We start from the raw sequence: 21,745 nt of genomic DNA on the forward strand, positions 1-21,745 counted from the left end.
CTTTCTTTGGGCCACTAGAAAATTAATATTCTTAGATTGAAATGAAAGGTCTTATATATGAAGAAAATACAAAATTTGAGTTTATAATGCTGCAAAATAGTTGCACTTAAATTACAGTTTTGAAAAGTATTAAAAACATTACCTAGAAAGAAATTTGATTTAATGTTCTCAATAGAATTGAGGAATGTACAGTTTTTAAATTTCAAGAGATTTGTTTCATGGGGAGAAATCTGGAGCTGAAAGTCAGGATTTGGTTCTTATTTCAGTATTAAACTAACTTAGGTTGTGATGTTAGAAAGGTGATTGAGAGAGGAAAACACTGGCCTCCAATAAAAGAAAGCTTATATTCTAGGATCAAATATTGAAAAAAAAAACCTGTCCAATGAAAGAATTATTATCCTTGCTCTATGTAGGTACAGTAAAGTAGAACTGACAAAAACCAGACTTGTAGCTGTAGTGAAAAACATTTTCAATTACTACTAGAAGTATTGTAATGATTATTACTATAACCAATAGACACATTTCATTACTTTATTACAGTAAAGATTATATATGTATGTGTGTGCAAGTGCCATTATGTATGCTTATTATATAATGCACAGTGTTCTAAATGTTATTCATGTGTTTAATAATTTAATCCACAAAATAATACTATAAATGAAATACTATTATTATCTCTATTTTGCCCATGAGAAAAACTGAAGAATGGACAGGTCAAGTGATTTTGCCCTAAGCAACACAATAAGTAATTTGATGGAGCTAGCATTTCATTCTAGACAATATGACAGTGGAATACACACTAATAAAAAATTATTTCAGGCAGAGTTTGCCAAAGATTAAACCAGGTTCTTCAACAAAGATGAAGTTATTTGCACCTAACATTTTCAGGTGGAAGCTATGTTGAACAGTTGATGAAGGGCGTGCAGGAATAGTATGAGTATTGGAGAAAGATAACTCTTAGGACTCTCCCTGATCCTGACATGTTTCCATTCTATATAAGCTTCTCCAAGAGCAAATCAGCTTTGCCAGATTAGATGTTCAAAAATAATATTGGACTGAAGCATAGTCATGCTCTTTCATTTTTACTGCATATGTACTTGGATCTGCTTGGATAAAACTGTCTTCATTTCTTATTTTTACCCCTAGAGTCTAATAGAGACCCTGTCCATTGTGTAAGTACTCAAAATATCCTTGTCATTATCATTTTTATGTCTACCACCACCAGCAAAGACGCTATAACTAGACAATGTAGCGAAGTGAAAGAAACTTCAGAACTGGAGCCCAAAGTCCTTGGTTATAACCTGAAGACATCAGGTGCTAGTAATATGACCAGGCCCAAGTAACACAAATTTCTTTGGCTTCACTTTTTCTATTTGTAAAATAAAGGTAACAGTGGTGTCTATCTAACCCAGGTAGTACGCTAGAGCCTAGAATCTCACTCTTAGAAATCCTTACCACAGTAAAGTAAGTTCAGTTGAGTTTTAGTTATTATCCCTTAACTCCAAATATTGCTAGTTATTGCAGATATCCAATATTATCCTTTTTAAGGCTTAAAAATGTTTCATCATCCTTTGTTAATTACAGTTAAGCTATTTTTTGTTTGTGCCTTTAGAACAGGCATCCCCAAACTACGGCCGGGCCCGCGGGCCGCATGCAGCTCCCTGAGGCTATTTATCCGGCCCCCCGCCGCACTTCAGGAAGGGGCACCTCTTTCATTGGTGGTCAGTGAGAGGAGCACAGTATGTGGCGGCCCTCCAACGGTCTGAGGGACAGTGAACTGGCCCCCTGTGTAAAAAATCTGGGGACGCCTGCTTTAGAAGCTTAAAGGGAATAGAACAAACATGGGGGAAAAATACCAATCTTTCCAGAATAAATACTTGATTTTGATTTACAAAATAAAAGCACCTTTAAAACATTCTTTTCGCCATTCTTTTTTTAGTGGAAGTTAAACATAATATATTTTACAATTAAAAGTGCTTTCCACCCTCTTTGCTGCGAGGAACTCAGAGCTGCTGGTGAATGTCATCACTAAAACTTTGAGCCTCAACAGGATAAATCCTGGTTCACCACTTGCTGGCAAGCCCAAGTGAGGAGATAAAGATGACAATAATCAGGCACCAGGAAAACGTGTATTGCTCCTGGGGAAAGATTAGTACTTGTCAATATTTCCTCAGGGCTTTGTTAGGTTTGATTTCTTTTTCTAAATCATTCTTTGAAACATGGATTCAAAACAGGTCTTCCAAAGTGGGTGTAGTGGAGTTACAAAATTACGAATTTTGTAATTCTGAGTTCTGTTCCTCTGTTCTGTATACTAAAGAAGAGAAGTAGAAATGATATACATGTCAGTCCTGCAGGAAATCTTTCTGAATTGTTTCAAGCTGCCATAACAAAATACCATAGACTACCTGGCTTAAACAACAATTTATTTGCTCATAGTTCTGGAGGCTAGAGGTACCAGATCAGTATGCCAGCACCACTGGACCCTAGTGAGGGCTTTCATCCTGTCTTATAGAGAGCCCTGTTCTCTCTCTCTCTCTTCATTTGCTGAGGAGAGAATAAGAGAGTAAGCTCTCTGGTGTCTCTTTTTATAATGGCACTAATCCCATCATGGGTTCCTACCCTTATAACTCAACTAAAGCTAATTACCACCCAAAGGCCTTGTCTCCAAATACCATCACAACAGAAGTTATGGCTTCAGCATATGAATTAAGTAGGACACAATTGAGTACATAGCAGCATCGTTGCTGAATGAGAAGGTGGCACAACTTATGGTTTCACTCTCTTGGTGTATGACAAAGAAAGTTTTCTGGCTCCTGTATTCTATTCTGTTCTATATTGTACATCAAGTATTGGTGAATCACTGGGTTTTGAGATTCCTATTTGAAAAAAACATTGAAGATGGCTTTATTTGTTAGTAACAGTCAAATCAGAGAGGTGAAAGTTTGAGTGCCCTGGATTGAAAAGCCCATATCTGATTTCTGGAGAGGGGATTTATTTTTCTTCCCAGGGAATGTTTTATTTGAGTTTGCTTCTCTAATCGTTCATGGGCAGTCTAGAAATGAGCCAAAGTTTATTTCTTTAAAAAGTAGTATAATATTTTAGAATCAATATGGATTTTAGAGTTATAAGGAACTTGCTTTGAATCGCACCTTTGTTGCTTCCTAGATTTATGCCTTTTAAACAAAGTTCTTAACAACTCTTTTTTTGTCTTTTTTTTTTTTTTTTTGGAGACGGAGTCTCTTAACACATTTTATTATCTATGAGTTAATGATAGCACCTAAAAGTCTCATTCTGTGGATTTAATAACATTACAAAAACAAAAGACTAAGTAGAGTCCCTGGAATGAAGAGGATGATTAACAATTTAATTTCTCTTCTCCACTATCTTCCTACAAAGATGCCCTCCTAGAATGAGGTTTTCCTAGTTAATGACAATTAGCTTTGTCATCAGCCAACCCAAGATTTCTTGTTTTTTTTCTTTTTTCTTTTTTCTTTTTTTTTTTTTTTGAGGCAAAGTTTTACTCTTGTCACTCAGGCTAGAGCTCAATGGTGCCATCTCAGCTCACTGCAACCTCTGCCTCCCAGGTTCAAATGATTCTCCTGTCTCAGCCTCCTGAGTGCCTGAGATTACAGGTGCTTGCCACCATGCTTAGCTAATTTTTGTATTTTTAGTACAGACCAGGTTTCACTATGTTAGCCAGGCTGGTCTCAAACTCCTAACCTTAGGTGATCCACCGCCTCTGCTTCCCAGAGTGCTGGGATTACAGGCCTAAGCCACTGTGCCAGGCCCCAAGATTTCCTTTATAGGAATAGTTTGTGAGAATTGTAATTTTAATTGATCTCCAGGTTGATGATTTTCCCACAAATATTGTTGAGACAATTAGATGTATTTTTAGCCAGAGGTAACAACCCAACAAATCTTGGGTTGGCTGATGACAAAAATAATTGTCATTAACTAGGAAAACCTTAAAACTAACAAAGGCTTAAACAAATAGGGATTTATATTTCTAATGAAACAAGAAATCTGGATCTAAACAGTCTGGGGTTAGTGCAGGGCCGGCCTCTTATAGACACCCAAACTCTGTTTGTTTACCTTCTACTCAGCTGTTCACAATATATTAGCTAGTTGTCTTTTATTCACAAATTAGCTTTCCTAGCAACAAGCATCACTTCCATGTTTTAGGCAAGAAAAAGATGGAAAGAGACACTCCCATTTGTGTCTGTCCCTGTTATCAGATAAAAAGCAGACTTCCAGAAACTCAACAATCAATAAATGCTTATGTATCATTAACTAAACTATCATCTGGTCCTCTCTAGCTGCAGGAGATGTTGATAAAGCAGTAGTGAGATTTTTCAGCCTCCAAAGTATGAGCTGGCAAGAGATAAGTGATTCACAATGCCTGTAATGATGGCCAATAAGTAGTGTCATAGATATTTGGAAAAGACTACTTATTCAGTTCCGTCCAATGAACATTAACTGAGGATCTACTGAGTGTCAGACATTGTGCTAGGTGTTGAGGCAATTGAGAATAAAACCAAAACGAAATATGGTCCCTCTTTTTCAAGAACTGTGTCACGAGAAAAAGAGAGAGAAGCAACAACCTAGTTAAACTCTACTGAGAGAAATATTTGCAGGGCCACAATTCTGAACTCTAGAGGAACCATGTTCAAAGGTCATTTTGGTGTCACCAAGTTCCTTCTGCACTGTTCATCTGCATCATAGTACTAGTCCCTTCCCAGAGTGAACGGGATGATGAGAATCTACCTTTATCATAATGACCTTGAAACACTCTCGCAATAATCAAGGATTCAGTTCTGTTTCCAAGTTGGGGTTTGTTTGTTTAATTGTATTTCATGTCTTGGGAAATGTTTAAATCAGATAGAAGAATTGTAGTAAGTCAATTATCTAGAACAAAAAAAAGTCTCACATGTTTTTAATAAACACAGTGAGCTCCTTTATGTCTCAGATAGTTAACAGAAAAAAAAGTTATTTCAACAGGTCACAGTTGGACCCATTGCCATAGTTTGGATCCTATATGTTCTCTTTGCCATAAGGCAGGATTCAGCAAACTTTGTAAAAGACTAGTTTGGCTTTCCAAAACATATGCTCTTTGTGACAGTTACTCAACTCTGTCATTGCCATGCGAAAACACCACAGACAATATGAAAACAAATGACTATGGTTATGTTCTAGCAAAACTTTATTCACAAAAATGGGTGTCAATCAAAATTTGGTTCATAAATCATAGTTCACTGATCTCTGCCATAATGGTGTAAAAAATCTTGATCCTATTTTCATTGTGTAGTAATAGATGTTATCATCAACCATAGTACTGTATTCAAGGATGTATAAGGCAGCTGAGTACCGTTTGCCATCACTTTGTAAGTTAATTCACATTCTTCAACCCCAGCTCTCTAAGGATAATGTGTGTGATGATACACATTCCAAGGAAACTTCTCTTTGAAAGAGCCCTGACATAAATAAATGTGTTCTCTCCAATTACTGTTCAGGTATTTTATGCCCAAAGCATTCACAATATATTTTCTTTAACTTTTTGGGGCTCCAGATGCCCCTTGTGTGTTGTAGTCTATGTAACGCATAGACATGATACATTCTAGTTTTCAGTACTGATACAGAAATAAGAGCTCTGAAAACTCAAGAAACTTGGTGTGGACCAAAGACAAGAGAAGAATATAGGCAGGATCCTCAACAGCAGGAATTATCAAACTTGAGGGTGAAGGTCAAAATGAGAGGAAAGGGGTTAATGAAGAATCAAGGTCAAGCAAAGGGGATGCTTATGCAATGCAGGTGGCCAAAGTTATACTGGTCCCAGCAGGTCTCAACTGAAGGGCTGCAGAGCTGCTGCCTAAGAAGGCATGGTGGCAGGTTCTCTTCTGAGCCTCAAAGTGGGAACTTGGGAACCAGCCTATGCTGTGTGACCATAATAGAGATGGGTTTTGTGTATGACCTAAAAAGTGACTTCTGAAGCTAATGTTCTGTGAAGTCTGCAGCTGTGGTGGCTGTCCTGAGCCATCATCTCAGGAGGAAGCCTGGTTCCTCACAGCCAACCACACTCTGAACAGACATGGTCACCTCCATGCTTCTGTGAGCTGCCTTTTGGTCCATGAACTCCATCTGTGGCTATTGTCAATGTGCTCCAACAGGAAAAGAAATCAACCCCAGCACCTGACTCTGAATTGCCAGCCTAAAGGACTTGCTTTCTTCTTTGGGCCAGGGAGAATTGTCCTGTTGTCTGAGCTTTTACTCTCTTTTTTTATTTTTTCTTAGAGTTAAAGATATAGCCATGTTTCTCCTCTCAAGCCATCTTGGACTTCTATTCAGAAAAAGCCTGAAATTGAATATATCACAAAATAATCTATTTGGGAAGTGCCAAGTAATTATCATAATAACACGATGAAGCATATGGCAGATCCTTAGATACCCAAGTAGATGAGAGAATGGAGGCATAAGAGGGTACATGACTTTTATAAGGAACCACAGTGATAAACCTGGGACCCAAATTCAGGGGTTTGATGCTAGAAAATATAGTGGTTTTTATGACACCATTTCATCAGGATGCTTTTCTCAATTCCATGAAATAAAATTTAAAACTATAAATATATATATACATACTTTTTTTTTTTTTTTTTTCAGATCGAGTCTCTGTCACCTAGGCTGGAGTGCAGTGGCATGATCTCAGCTCACTACAACCTCTGCCTCCCAGTTTGTAGCTGTTCTTTTGCCTCAGCCTCCCAAATAGCTGGGACTACAGGTGTGTGCCACCACGTTTGGCTAATTTTTGTATTTTTATTAGGGACGGGGTTTCACCATATTGGCCAGGCTGGTCTTGAACTCCTGCCCTCATGATCCACCTACCTTGGCCTCCCAAAGTGCTGAGATTAGAGGTGTGAGTCACTGCACCAGCCAAAAACTATATTTTAAGTAACTGAATACATAATTTAAAAATGGTAAATAGCAGCAAACTATATATGATATATTTAAATAATGTTATTTAATATTTTTGATAATCTATTTTTAAGGAGGACTTCCTTTTCATGTCTCAGATACAGGGTTAGATATACCTGATAAATTATGGCATTTACTCTTCACAGTCACAATAGGTATCATTATTGTCATCACTGGAAAAAGGAGGAAACTGACAGTTGAAGAGACTAAGTTACTATAGCCGGTAAGAGGGCAAACCATTTTGCCTCATTCAGTGGATCTGCATCATTGCTCCTTTCCAATATATGTCTGTCTTCAGTAATATTTCTGTACATTTTGCAAGAGTTTTCAAATTTCAATATGAAATTTATTTCCAAATCCTCGGTGGACTGTGTTCAATGAACATAATTACAATAAAACTGAGGAGAAGGGAAGCAATTGCAAATATTTTTTTTTAATTTTTTTTATTGCATTTTAGGTTTGGGGTACACGTGAAGAACATGCAAGATTGTTGCATAGGTACACACATGGCAGTGTGCTTTGCTGCCTTCCTTCCCCTCACCTGTATCTGTCATTTCTCCCCATGCTATCTCTTCCCACGTTCCCACCTCCCCATCCTTCCCCCATTTCCCCCCAACGTACCCCATTGTGTAGTGCTCCCCTCCCTGTGTCCATGTGTTCTCATTGCAAATATTGGAGACGCAGTTAGGTTCATTCTGTAAGACTGCCCTGCCCTTTCTCTTCACTGACAGTTTACAATGATGGGAAGCTCCATATAGTGCTGTGAGGAGTCTACAAACATGGAATAATTCACACAGTCATTGACGTAGCCAGAGTAAGGCCTAGAGAGACAAAGGGCTCTCTCTGGTTCCAGCCTGATATCATTGAGAAGCAAGCCTCCTTCTAAACTTATTTACTTTTATTACATCCTGAGGTCAGGAACTCTGCGGGACAACTGCATCTGATCCATTGCTAACATTAATCTGAGGGAAACAGATTAATGGCTGTTCTGTCATGGTAACAGGAAAGATAAAGGGTACCATGTAAACAAGCCACCTGCCTATAACTAAGCCTGTCTCCCATCACCTAAACCTTGCTGTTCTTGTTTCTTTCAGAAATGGTTTTCCTAAGAGAAATCAAATTCCAGAAAAGTCTATAAAAATTTTGTACGATTTTTATAGAAATAAAACCTAGGCAAGATAATGAGTGTTGGCATTATATTCTATGGGAATTATGTATATCAATAATGAGTTGAAAGGTGTTGAAGCTTATTAAGAGGGAGAATGGACTCTAAGACTCAAGTATGCTTAGATTTGACCCTAAGTCCAGCTATTTACTTCTTCCATGACTATGGGAAAATTCTTTCTTTGCAACTTTCAAGAAATGTTGTTAAATGGAAGCAATATTTTCAACCCCAATGGACTGATGTAAGGCTTCACTAAGCAAATGAATGTAAAGTACCACCTAGTATGGTAGCTGGAACACAAATACGTTTCAATAAATGGAAGACATTGTTACACCCAATAACAAATAGCCTCTTTCGCATGAGGGCAATGGAAGGCAAGCATTATGGTAACCCATATGGAAAATGGTTTTGCAACATATTTCAGGACCCTGAAAGGAATCTTCTATATCCTAGTACTTCAGTCTCTAGGAATCTTACTTTATAGAAATCTTACCATATCTCTTTCCTACATAAAATACCTTAATAGTTCTATATTAATTACCCTTGGGGTGAAAGTCAGTATATCTCAAATAAAGTCTTAAACTTGGCCTTTATGATCTTTTGACTTGTTAATCTTCAACTTCATCAGTCTCATTTCTCATTTTGAGTATCTCAAAATAATAAGTACCTTTCAGACCCCCAAAGGAACTGTACACATACCATTATAACTATATCAACTAGTTTTTCCTTTTCTTTTTACCCCCATTTTTTAATCCTTTAAAATCACCAGCTCCAGGAAGCCTTATCGTTAACTTTACATCTGGGTTCTCTGCCCTCCTTTGTACCCCTCCTATGTGTTTCTAATTTGACGTTTTCACTCCAGACTGTTCACTGGTTAGTGTCTAACACAGAATGTAAGCTCCAGGTGAACAGGAAGACGGCCATTTTGCTTTTCATTGTATCTCCAACACCTAAAATATTCTTGCGTATAATAGATGGCCCATTTTTAATTGTTGAAGGAATGTAGGAAATAAATCCAGAACAAGAAGAAAGGAGCTCTGGCCACCGAAACACTTACCACTGTGTTAAAGAGTAAAAAATTAGAACAAAATATCACCAAATCTTCCAAACAGAGAATGGGTTAAACAGTGATTTTCCACGTGATGAAATCTAAACCCAGTACATTTATATATATAATGATTTTATGATACCAAATGAAAACTATATTGTCAAGTGAAAAAGCAGCAAACGTATATTTAATTAACTCACTTACGAAAAAAAAAAAAAAAAAAAAAAAACGTGGTTATTTTAGAAGAAATAGGCTGGAAGAAGTATTCCAGAATATTAATGGATCTTCTTTCTGGATAGTGAGATTATGAATAATTTTATTTATTTATGTATTTATTTATTTATTTTTGAGATAGAGTCTCACTCTGTCACCCAGGCTGGAGTACAGTGGCACCATCCTGGCTCACTACCACCTCTGCCTCCTGGGTTCAAGCAATTACTCTGGCTCAGCCGTCCGAGTAGCTGGGATTACAGGCATGCACCACCATGCCTAGCTAATTTTTGTACTTTTAGTAGAGACAGGGTTTCACCATGTTGGCCAGGATGGTCTCCATCTCTTGACCTCGTGATCCACCCACCTCAGCCTCCCAAACAATAATTTTTCTTTTAAAAATATTTTCCTACATTTTCCAAATGTTCTAAATGTGTTTGTATTTTTCTTGGTTACTATTTAACAAAATTGTATTTGAGACAATACAAAATATTCAACACTAGCAATGGGAAAGTTCCCCAGAGCAGACTGGTGAGAGACTGGAATTGTGAGCTGGCAGCAGAGGCTAGTCAGCAGCGGCACAGATTAGTGTTTTTCTTTATAAAGCTGCAATTTCCCCAGGCAAGACAGGCGCATCCACCTGCTGATTTATACCCCTTGTCAAGGGAAGCCAAAGAACGATAATTCTCTGATGCTAAGCCTTCCTTTGGGATGATATTTAGTCACTTCAGTCCCCAAATGCTTGATCAATTATATACTACCTGTTGACACTCTAGGAAACATTTAAAATGAGTGTCTTTCATGTGGGAGAGCTCCACAAATCCAGTGATAGATACACTTTCTTTCCAGGTTCAGAAACACTCTTACCTGCACAGGAGCCTTCACTTTTTGGCTTTGAGTCAAAATACTTCTTAGAAGAATCATGGAGCTCAAAGAGTTAGGCTGAGTCCCTGCATTCTGTCTCGACCCATGTAATTATGACAGGACACAAAACCTCGCTCAGCCTAGAATTGTCCATTTGTAAAATGGAAATAAGGGATTATACTGTGCATGCGATATTAATTGCAAAAACACTTTGTAAATTTGAATTATTACTCAAATAGTCTACTTTCTGAGGAACAGATTATCTTTTTTTAAAAAATCTAGTTCTTTCTTTTTTCCTAACTAACCCATAAAGTCTCTGAAAACCAAACAGCAGTCTTTTATATCTCTCTTTTTTTTTTTTTTTTTTTTTTTTTGAGACGGAGTTTCGCTCTTGTTGCCCAGGCTGGAGTGCAATGGCGCGATCTCGGCTCACCGCAACCTCCGCCTCCTGGGTTCAGGCAATTCTCCTGCCTCAGCCTCCTGAGTAGCTGGGATTATAGGCACGCACCACCATGCCCAGCTAATTTTTTGTATTTTTAGTAGAGACGGGGTTTCACCATGTTGACCAGGATGGTCTTGATCTCTTGACTTCGTGATCCACCCGCCTCGACCTCCCAAAGTGCTGGGATTACAGGCTTGAGCCACCGCGTCCGGCCCAGTCTTTTGTATCTTAAGTGCCTAACACAGTGTCTGATGCGTGAATATCCTTTAGAAAGTTCTCATTAAATTGATTCTGAATTGCTGTCAACCATTCAATGGCATAAACACCAAGATATTATTTAATTCTTACTATAAACCAGTCTCTGTACAAATTCCAAGGTAAATAAAAGTAGATTCTTCCCTTACAGCCTATAGACCATCAAATAAATCAACAAATAAATGCAAATGTGATACGGGTTACATGAAGACTTGCATGGGCATTTACCTTAGATTTGGTTGCAGGCAGTCAGGCGGTGGTTTCCTATGGAGATGGTTTTGAAATGCAATCCTTAAAGATGAAAAGGAGTTAAAGCAGAGTAGCTTATGTTAGGTTAGGTTATTAGGTGTGAAAATAGCTTTTCGGGCAATGGTACATTTGAAAGCCCCGTTATGAAGTTCCATTGCTAGCATTTTAGAAGTAGTCAACTAGACTGTGAGCTAGTCAACATCAGAGACTGTATCCTTTTCGTCTTTGTGTTTCTAACCTGTCGGACAGTGACTTCTACTATAGTGTGACAGCATAGTATATATAGTGCTGTCACACTATAGAAGAAGTTTTAAAACAGCTTATTGAATGTGTTAGTAGTTTCAAATGGATACTCGAATACCCTTTCTGTCTTAAAAGGAAATCACAGTATCTAGATCCAGGTATCTTACTACATTCAACCTTGATCTCTCTTCTTGCTAAAAATGTGACTCCAATAACATGTGATGAAAGTAGCCCAGGGCCCTGCAATTCACTCCTTCTTCTATTTATTTCCCTGTGCAGAAATTAAGATTTGTAACCTACCTGGAGCATATTTCCATAGTCACCAACAAAATCGTCTGTCTGGAGATGTGAGTGCAAGGTCCTTGGCTTTTTAATTTTTTTTTAATTATCACTTTTCTTCCCGTAGTTGTTTTAGGCATTGTTTTTCCTAATCACCTCTCCATTCCTGACATGACGTTTTCATACTACAGCTATCCTCTATATTCCTTAATGTGTTTGGGGTCTATTGGAAGCACAAACCATTGCAATGTCTAAGATTTATTTATAGACTCAAAAAAAAAAAAAAAAAAACCGCATACACACAATGACTATTTTTGCCCCAATGGGAGACATACTACTTCCACTGAAAATGTATGCTAACACCAAAACCACATATTTCTGTTATACCCCATTTTAAAATTTGGATTTGGGCTTTCCCTTGTTAAGACAATATGATGGTATTTACAATAATGGCTGCTGGATTCAGACCAACCCTAGTTCTATACTTTTTACCCTGGGCAATAAATTGAACCTCTCTCCATTTCCTCAATCTTCTTGTCTGACAAATGGAGATAATGATACTTGACAGAAAGAACTGTAGTGAGCATTAGATAAGATAATGCCTATAAATTACTCCGTATGGTATGTTTCGCAGAAAAATTTTAGTGGTTTGTTGTTATCAGGAAAACATTCTAAGTGGGATAAATAAATGAACAAAGAGAGAGTTGAGAGTGGGTTTTGGTGTGACCCATTACTGAGAGGTGACTGACTCATGTTGGAGAACAGTGAGAAGAAAAAGGTCAAGGAACCTCAAAACATACTGGGTCTTAAAATGTAAAGTCAGAATCTGTTGGAGGAACAAATCTGTTCTACTATACTGGCCGTAAAATTTGCTAGCTGTGTGATGTGAGAAGTTCACTTAAACAAGGGAAATAGCACTGACCAAACAGGATATTTGTGAGCACTTACTGAATTAATTTCAGATACAAAGCATGTATGTGTGTGATTGCTGGTAGTTTGAGTTATAAATTGGTTTAAGCCTTTTTTTAACTTTAAAAATAAAATTACAAAATTCTCTTATAATTTTAAAAGAAAATCCTGGGTGGCATATAGGATGGTTCACAATCTTCAATTCCTAGGTCTCTAGTGTTATAATTGGGGAAAAAAAGGTAATAATTGAAGATCTCTAAGCTACTATCACTATTTCAAAAAGTCTAGCATAAATTATCCATGTCTGTAAAGTAAGAAAATTCTAGAAATGTTTTATGTTAGGAGACATTGGTTGTCATATCTAGGATTATAAATCAGCAGTTCTTTGTAGCTTTACTGAATACCAGAAAGTCTTTTTACTATTTTAGACCAAGGCTAAATTTTGGAACCAGAAAATAGAAATAAGTTAGTATCTCAGACTGTATCCTTGATCTAACCTTTCTGCATCAACAAAATGGGGACAATGATACCTACTCTGATATCTACTCTATATAAAGTGCCTAGAAAAATGACGTGAAAAATTGTCTCTAAATTTCATTGCCTTCCATTCATTCATAAATACAAGTTTAATAATTTCAAAATACAAGGTCATATGAGAGAGAGAGCCAACATAAAGAATCCTCTGGGCTGAAAAACAAAAACAGATTGTTGGTGTGCATTGCAGCCAGGAATAAACTGTAATAAGATTGCAAGAGATAGGAGACTAGTGACTTGTGCTACATAGGGAGAGATCTGGATGGAGGGGGGACCCCTTTATGATGAGGATTTAGGTAGAATTAAAATCGGAGTTATCAACACCATCTGACCATGATAGGACTGGAGTGGAGTTGGATTTTCAAACCAGATGGTATCTGGCTCCAAACCATCTTCTAGGCAACCACAAAGTTTCCCCCATGTTCTATATGAACAAGAAAGAGATTTCCTCTAAGTTTATATCTTATACAATGCCTCCAAAAAAGCCTCACTAACAGCTTTGTAAGTGGTGTCTGTTCAGTTAATCTTTTGAATGAGTGGATAAAGAAATTAATTGGATCATGGATAAATGGAAGAATGGAGTCATGGATAAATGGAGTAGCTGGATGGATGGATGGCTAGCTGGATGAATATATGCCAGTAAATGGCTAATTACTTCATGCAGAATGTGTGGCTTTGCCAAAATAGATTACAAAGCAAGTAAAATGCATAATCTCTCTTATTGAAGAAGGTCAATAACATTGGTCACCTGAAACAACTCTAGAAAGACCAAGTCATTGTGAGAATCTGGTATAGATGGTAGAATCACTGATTCATGCATGATTCATCCTGGAAGTGTCCTCAGAGGCTAGCCTTCTTAATTTACAGATGAAGATATCCAGTGACATGCGGAGAGCTGCACAGTTAAAATGTGACAGAACTAGTCAAACCTAGTTCTCAGGACAATTACCTGTGTAGTGCACTTTCGGTTACACCTAGTCTATAAAATAGTTGCAAACATCAAGGCAATTATTATTATTTTTTTATTGTAGCCTCTTAGAGAAATAAAGTATTATTAGCCAAGGAGATTCAGGCTTTCTAAAGAGATATCTCCTTTTGGATGGGCTTGCTATACCCCCAACAGGATTCAAACTCAGAAGCTGAATGCAGGTTAAAGAAATGTTATTGTTTTTCTTATTTATAAAGTTATACTTGAATCACCCAGACCAGAGAATGTACTTACCACATATAAATCTTTTCCTGTTAAATGGAAGAAATAGATTAGGATTTATACTCATTCTTCAGGGATCACAGTTAGTCACAGTTTTTGAAAGTATGTGATTGATTATAAAACATACATGAAAATCCTGAAACATTCAAAATTTATGTACATGGCCCAGGAAAAAATATATAAACAGAGGGACAGGTTTACAAATCATGCAATAAATCTGAAATCAAGACATTTGATTTTCTCAATCTTATTTTACACTCGCGATATAAATGATTCATGTTATAAATCAGAACTCCAAAGATCTGCCATCACAATAAAGTTTACAAATAACAACTCTTAAATTTTACTTACAGCTTTGTTTTATGAATTCTACCTATCTTTTATAGTTTCGATTCTTTCTCAGAATAAAATTTTGTCATGAAGTTCCACCTAATAAATGATAATGAGTGCAAGGACTGTGTTAACTATATTACCATTATTAGATAATATAGTACTAAACGTTTCTTCTTAGTATGTTAAATTTTTGTATACTGTATGTGATTGAGAAAATATAAACTAAGGCACCTTACTAACTAGAAAAGGGATGTGAAATGTGATATGGTATTTAATAAACACTGAGGTACCTCAGCTTTCATAATGAGAAATCTTTTTTGAGACTTTGGTAGTTTAACTGGGCACAAGAAGAGACAGTGAAGTTTTCTTCTGCTACCTTCCCCATGGTCAAGTACCCCTCCATAGTGATACTCTCCAGCCACCATGCCTGAGAACAGAGCCTTGATGGACCAAGTGGTAATATTTCATGGCAGTCTCTAACATCAGCCTTACAGATGTGTCACACACAGCACAGCAATATCATTCCACTATCCACAAGTAAGATGTATTTTGTTTCTCTTTCTTTTTCCTTTTGTACATAAGAGAACTGTTACTAAATACAGTTTTTCAGTTAATGGTCATTATCATGGCTATCTTTTCCTAAGCAACTACTGTGAGCCAAAAACGGTGCTTGATATTTTCATACATTATATTTTTTAATATTCTTGACAGTACTCTGAGTTAGGTTGCTGCAGACCAGGAAACTGGAGATCTGAAAATGTGCATGTCTTGCCTGTGTTCACCCAGCCAATTTCTTGGAAAAGGAAGAGGTTTCTTAGAATGGCCCAGCATGCCTCTTGGCATTCTGGCATCTCAAGGGCTTTCAGGAGGGGTTTTAAACACAAATACTGATGGTGGCCATGTGGGTGCCCCACTGAGTGATTCCTATCAGGTACATGTTCTACTGAAAGGGCTCAGAGAGTGCTCTACACCATCCAGTTGTTACCTGTGGAAATAGGAGCTCAGATGTTCCAGAACAGGTGTTTCAAAAAAGGTTACAAGCCCACTCCTTTCTGTGAAAACATAATTTTTAAATGATGACTCATGGTTTTGGATTTTAATATTTTGTAAACACTGTGCTGACCACACAATATTTAAAATCAGATTCTGCACAAAATCTGCTCATTTGAGACTTCTGATATAGATATTACAAACTTTAGGATGGGCTTCTGATGTATAGATACTCATTTATTTACTTAATGTTGGAGATGTTATTATTCTTTCTGAGTATGTGGGGGATTTATCTGTGTTCCTATTATGTGGTGTTAACCCAATCATCATACCTCAGGAATTAATTTATAATATATCTCAGCATTGTTTATATTATTTCCAATGGAATAAATAAGTTGATTTATTCTGTTTTCTCGCCCTTATCAATCTTATCAATGCTGTCATCCAACGTTGTGAATTTTCTCTGTGGACATTATTGCTACCATGTAGTTTTCCTGGGTCAGTTTTTGTAAGTCTAAACTTTACCTGTACATTTTTAGCAAATGTCAAATTTCCTTTGTGTGAATTATTTCTGCTAGTAATATTATTTACATTAATTAATGTATTAAATCAATTCGGCTCATTTGTATTTTTGAATGAGCAAACCTCCAAGATCTTGGTGATTGATTCTCCTAGGAAAATTCAAGGTCGCGTCATATGCTAGGAATTTATAAAATATCTCTGGGAACTTTGCATATTTTGGCCTGGCCATTCATATAAAAGGTAGGCAGGATTTATGAGAGCAAGGAGAGTTCAAAGTTAGTGAAACTGACTTATCTATGTATGTTTAAACATTCAGATATTATATTTCATTCTGCTCCCTGGGACATGTAATAAAAGTTTCACTTTCAAAAGACTTGCTGAATGAAGAATGTAAAGTAATGCTCATTTAACAAGCCTGACAAAAGTCATGAAGAATCTGACAGAAATTGGTAATTGATTCTGTCCTGTAATCTATTATCGCCTCTTCTTAGAATAAGATTATGTTTTGTTTTAAATAAAGTCTGTCCTGTTCATCAGTGTTATTCAAACATTGCAGTAACTGCATCAGCCTTTTAGAGATAATGCCTATCTGATCTGGCATTAATTCACTTTCAACTCCTCTTAACCCTGTATATTTAACCTTTTTTCTTTTAATCTTGAGAAGTTTGGTGTCTTAATATGATCATAGTAACTAGAAGAAAAAGTTACACATTTTGGAATTTATTTAATATTTATGTTTTAAAGAGAAAACAGAATTTTTCTTTTTCTTTGTTTTTTTTTTAGAGTCCTATGACAGCCATGGGGCATAATCAAAATTTAATACCACAGGCTTCATCCTTATTCTGTTGGAAAAAAAAATTGATGCTGTATCTGAAAATCAAGCCAATTTAAATTGAGTGTGTACAAGGACTCTCTCCTTTGCTTTCCCTTTAATCGTACTGGTATAGTGCCCTGGCCTTCATGTGGCTGATACATTATTTCACAGCACTCAGTTTGATGCTTTGCCAATTCCTTCGAAAGAACATGTTCAGCATCCTCAATTTCATGAAAAATGGCCAAAGAGAGAATGACTATCTACTGTCTTCTGTGTTCCATTTACAGTATCCAATCATCATCATCATCATCATACTAATATTACCAATAATAGTTATTGCCTAGACAGTACAACATAGTAAAAGTACCAGCAATTTATTTATATTTTCTAGAGTCCTAAAAACTATACTGCATGGAAGGTAGAATTTCTCTTTTTGCTCCATAATGAAAATCTAAAAGCTGAGAGGGTCTAGGTATTTGCCTAAAGTCTTTCAACTTCAAGATCATTGCTTCTTTCTGAGCATCATAGCTACATATAAATAAAGCTATCTTTTCTTGGTTCTCAGGAAACGTAGTGGTACACAGGATTCTCTCTTTCTCTCTCTCTCTCTCTCTCTCTCTTTTTTTTTTGAGATGGAGTCTTGCTCTGTTGCCAGGCTGGAGTGCAGTGTCACAGTCTCGGCTCACTGCAACCTCTGCCTCCCAGGTTCAAGTGATTCTCCTGCTTCAGCCTCCCAAGTAGCTAAGACTACAGGCACGTGACACCATTCCCAGTTAATTTTTGATTTTTGTTTTTTGTTTTTTAAGCAGAGACATGGTTTCACCATGTTGGCCAGGATGGCCTCGATCACTTGACCTCGTGATCCACCCACCTTGGCTTCCCCAAAGTGCTAGGATTACAGGTATGAGCCACCATGCCCAGCCAGTACAGAGGATTTCTTTTCATAACTGGTCTTAAGCTCATAGGCATCTTGGAGATTTTTGTTGTTTTTGTTAGTGATTGAGCTGAAGAGACTTTCTACTTTTTGGGAGAAGGGGTCAACATTTGCCAAGTTTCTGCATTTGTCACGTCCTGTAAGGGGCATGGTGGACACCTGGATATTTAATATATGTTATTCTAAAAGCGAACTTTCATTTGAGAAGTGCTATTTCTGCTGTTGCTGCTATTTCTTTAGCAATGAAGTCTGAGTTGGGAAGCCTAAATAACAATTCTAGGTGTATCACCTACATCATATCATTTGACTTCTCAGGGTCTCACTCCTTTCATCAGTAAAATAGGAAGGCTCGGCTCAAGCTGTGTATCCCAAACTTGGCTGCATGCTAGTATCACCTCATCACTACCGTTAATTTTGTAAAATTGTACATCGCATGCTAATTATACCTTAAAAAAGATACACCATGAAATTCTATGCAGGCATAAAAAGAATGAAATTATGTCCTTTGCAACAACATGGATGAAGCTGAAGGCCATTATCCTAAGCGAATTAAGCAGAAACAGAAAACCAAACACTCCATGTTCTCATTTATAAGTGGGCGCTAAGCATTGAGTCCACATGGACACAAAGAATGGAAAAGGAAATACCAGGGCCCACTTAAGGGTGGAAGGTGTGAGGAGGGTCTGGACTGAAAAACTAATGAACAACAACAAAAAATTATGCTCATTAATTGGGTTAAATTATCTGTATACCAAACCCCTACGACATGCAATTTACCTATGCAACAAACTTGCCCAACTACCCTTTGAACCTAAAAGCTGAAGAGAAAAAGATAAATGAAAAATCAAAAAGAAAATTAAAAAATAAGAAGAATCCATTTGTAGTTAGTGACACATACTGAAATACTCATGTGTTCATTTACATCATTCCTTAGATTTGATTTAAAATGCTCTAGCATTTTTTTTTTAAGTATTGTAATGACAGATGAACAGGACTTGTAAAATAACTGTTGAAGCTAAGTAAAGAGATGTTCTACTATTCAGTCCACTTTTGTGTGTGGCTAAAGAAGTTTATGTAGAAAGTTAAAAAAAAATCACATAGTAACCTATTAGAATACTTCTGCTTAAGCCACACCCTCAGAAAATTTAATTCAATTATTGGAAGTAAGAGGGAAGCTATGACTGAAGTATAAGCATCTTCTAGAAAGTTACACAGGTGGTTCTAACAGGAAGTCAAGATTACATATTTGCCTGGAATTCTAGACAACTTCTATGGTTCCTTCCAAGTATAATTCTACAGATACCAACACTTTTAGAAGAAGACACTATTTGGCTTCATACACTGCTGTGGTACGAAATGCTCCACACTTGAAGGGGAGTGTTTTTGGGACCCAGTGCAATGTAGCATAAAGGCCTTCCATCACCTCTCAAAACCCCAGCTTTCTTATCCATGACAGGAAAGAAACGAACGCAGTAAAACTCCCATCATGAAATAAAATCTGTAGTCCCAGGGGAAGATGAGAGAAGACAGCTGGTACATCTGGCTAAACTCAATTATAGCTGAGATGGATTAGTCCATGCTCTCCCTGCCCTTTGAATAGGCCTCAAAAAGAAAGACATCTAGACATTGGGGTTTTCCATCCTCTTCTTTCTTCTTTAAATGAGCCGAATAGTCAAATAAGATTATACTTTTGGATTCCTGCATATATGCATTCATCTTTTTTATTCATTCACTTATCTCATAATTTATACAACTTTTTTTAACAATTGCTATAAATTAAGTTCTTGTCAATTTTTTAAATGAGGAAATAAAGTAAAAGAGACTGACGTATCTTAAATGTACTGGATTAAGCCTTGTACTTATGCCATTACTTTTACTTATTTTTATTTTATTTATTTATTTATTTTTTTCTTTTGAAACAGATTCTTGTTCAGTCACTAAAGCTATAGTGCAGCAGAGTGATCTCAGCCCACTGCACCCTCTGCTCCTGGCTTCAAGAGATTCTCCTGCCTCAGCCTCTTGAGTAGCTGGGACTACAGGTAGTACTAAACTACAGATACGTGCCACCTGTAGTACAAAATGTTTTGAATTTTTAGTAGAGACGAGAGTTCACATTGGCCAGGCTGGTCTCAAACTCCTGGCCTCAAGTGATCCAGCCACCTCAACCTCAGAAACTCCTGAGATTATAGGCATGAGCCACCATGCCTGGCTACTATTACTTTTAGTATCAACAAAATATAGTAAAATAGCATAGCTATTTGCAATCTTTAGGTAGAAACCAAGGATTAAAGAGATTGAGTAATTTTTTCAAGGTAACAGAAGCAGCAAATGGAAAAGCTGGAATCTGAACCCAAATCTGTACCATCCTCTAGAGCTGGACTAGCAACATCTCCACAGTTGTAGAGAAATAGTCTTTGCATTCTTTCCCTAACTTTTTATTTCTTTTCTTTCTTCCCTCTCCTGCCCTCTCTCCCTCTTCCTCCTTCCTTCCTTCACTCTCTGTCTTCTCTCTATTCTTCTTTATTTATTTCTCAAAAATCTTCTTCTGGTCTCTAAACCCCATCTTCACTGAAACCTTTTACTCATGAGCCCCGTTTGTTGATGCTTCTTTATCCTCTATTTCCACAGGCTCTTTTTTCAATTCTAGTCCCTTACTAGCAACTATCCCAGAATTCTACTTGTATCTGCTGCAAAATTATTTGAATAATAAGAAATACAAGACTCAGAAAATCAGACAGGGCAAATTCAAGGAATAAAGAAACATTTTGAAATGGAAATGAGCCTGAGTTTTGATTGCTCAGCAGAAGGATGTGCCCTGTAATTCTGAATGAGCAAATTATTTCTACACTTGCCCCAACAGGAAAGAAAAAAAAAAGTTAGAAAAGTTACACAATTAGTGAATGTACCCCTCAGCCTGCAGTCCTAGACTTCATTTCTTGCCTGGCTTTTGGTCTCATGAAGAAATAGCTTTAACTGCTGTGTCACCAATGTTTCAATGGTGGTTTAAGGAATTAGCCCTCTGTCCTTGGGCAGCTGGGCAGCTGGGCAGCATGGGTGACTGGAACTCCAGACTATATAGTACTATCTTTTCATCTCCATGTACTTATAAAGATTATCATGTGCCTCCAGACATGAAAATGGTTGGAGGCACCTCTGTAAGTTTGTTTTTAATATTTTGATTTATTTTCAACTATTTGGCCTCTCTGAAATAGTTAACATAATGAACCACTCACAGTTTAGGGATTTTGTGTGTGTGTGCTTTTCAAACATTTTTCCCTTTCATTTTTTAATATCTTATTGTAAATATCAGAGATATTTTTAAAAAGCAAACCTAATGTACAGCATAATGAATTATCACAAGGTGAATATCCTTGTAGCCTCTACCCAAGTTAAGGAATAAAACTTTTAAAGCCACTCCAGATCTTCTAGAGAGCAACAGATATGTAGTTTGTTTATATGGTGCCTATACTACTTTATAGGTAGAGGAAAATACTGTAACGCAGGGTAAAATGTGTTCTGTCATGTATTTGCTTCTGATCTGCTGCTTCTGTAAGTTTACTTAAACTATCATCTAAAGAGTGATTCTTGATGTGTGTACTTTCATGAGAGTTTTAGCCTATAAGTGAGCTCAATGAAATTTGAGATTATGGCTGTCTGGTTCACAGTCATATCCCAATGCTTACCACATAATCTGATACATCACACACACACAATCAATGATTTGGCCATATGTTGGAAATAATTTCCTACTCCTAAATATTTATTCATGCCCAGGATA

The 21,745-nt window shown here is 36.9% G+C and overlaps 1 protein-coding gene across 3 annotated transcripts in view; it reads left to right on the forward strand.

Moving 5' to 3' along the window:
• TENM4 (teneurin transmembrane protein 4) overlaps positions 1 to 21,745 on the forward strand; it is a 3,045,593-nt gene that overhangs the window by 1,006,697 nt on the left and 2,017,151 nt on the right. Inside the window, exon 5 of one of the 3 annotated variants that reach the window (XM_074400388.1) lies at positions 6,655 to 6,772. The exons of the other annotated variants lie outside the window; for them this stretch is intronic. The gene's annotated coding sequence lies outside the window, so the exon portion shown is untranslated. The remainder of the gene's footprint in view (positions 1 to 6,654; positions 6,773 to 21,745) is intronic. 3 annotated transcript variants of the gene reach the window in all.

This window comes from Saimiri boliviensis, chromosome 6, assembly GCF_048565385.1.
Source record: "Saimiri boliviensis isolate mSaiBol1 chromosome 6, mSaiBol1.pri, whole genome shotgun sequence".
Classification (NCBI taxonomy): domain Eukaryota; kingdom Metazoa; phylum Chordata; class Mammalia; order Primates; family Cebidae; genus Saimiri; species Saimiri boliviensis.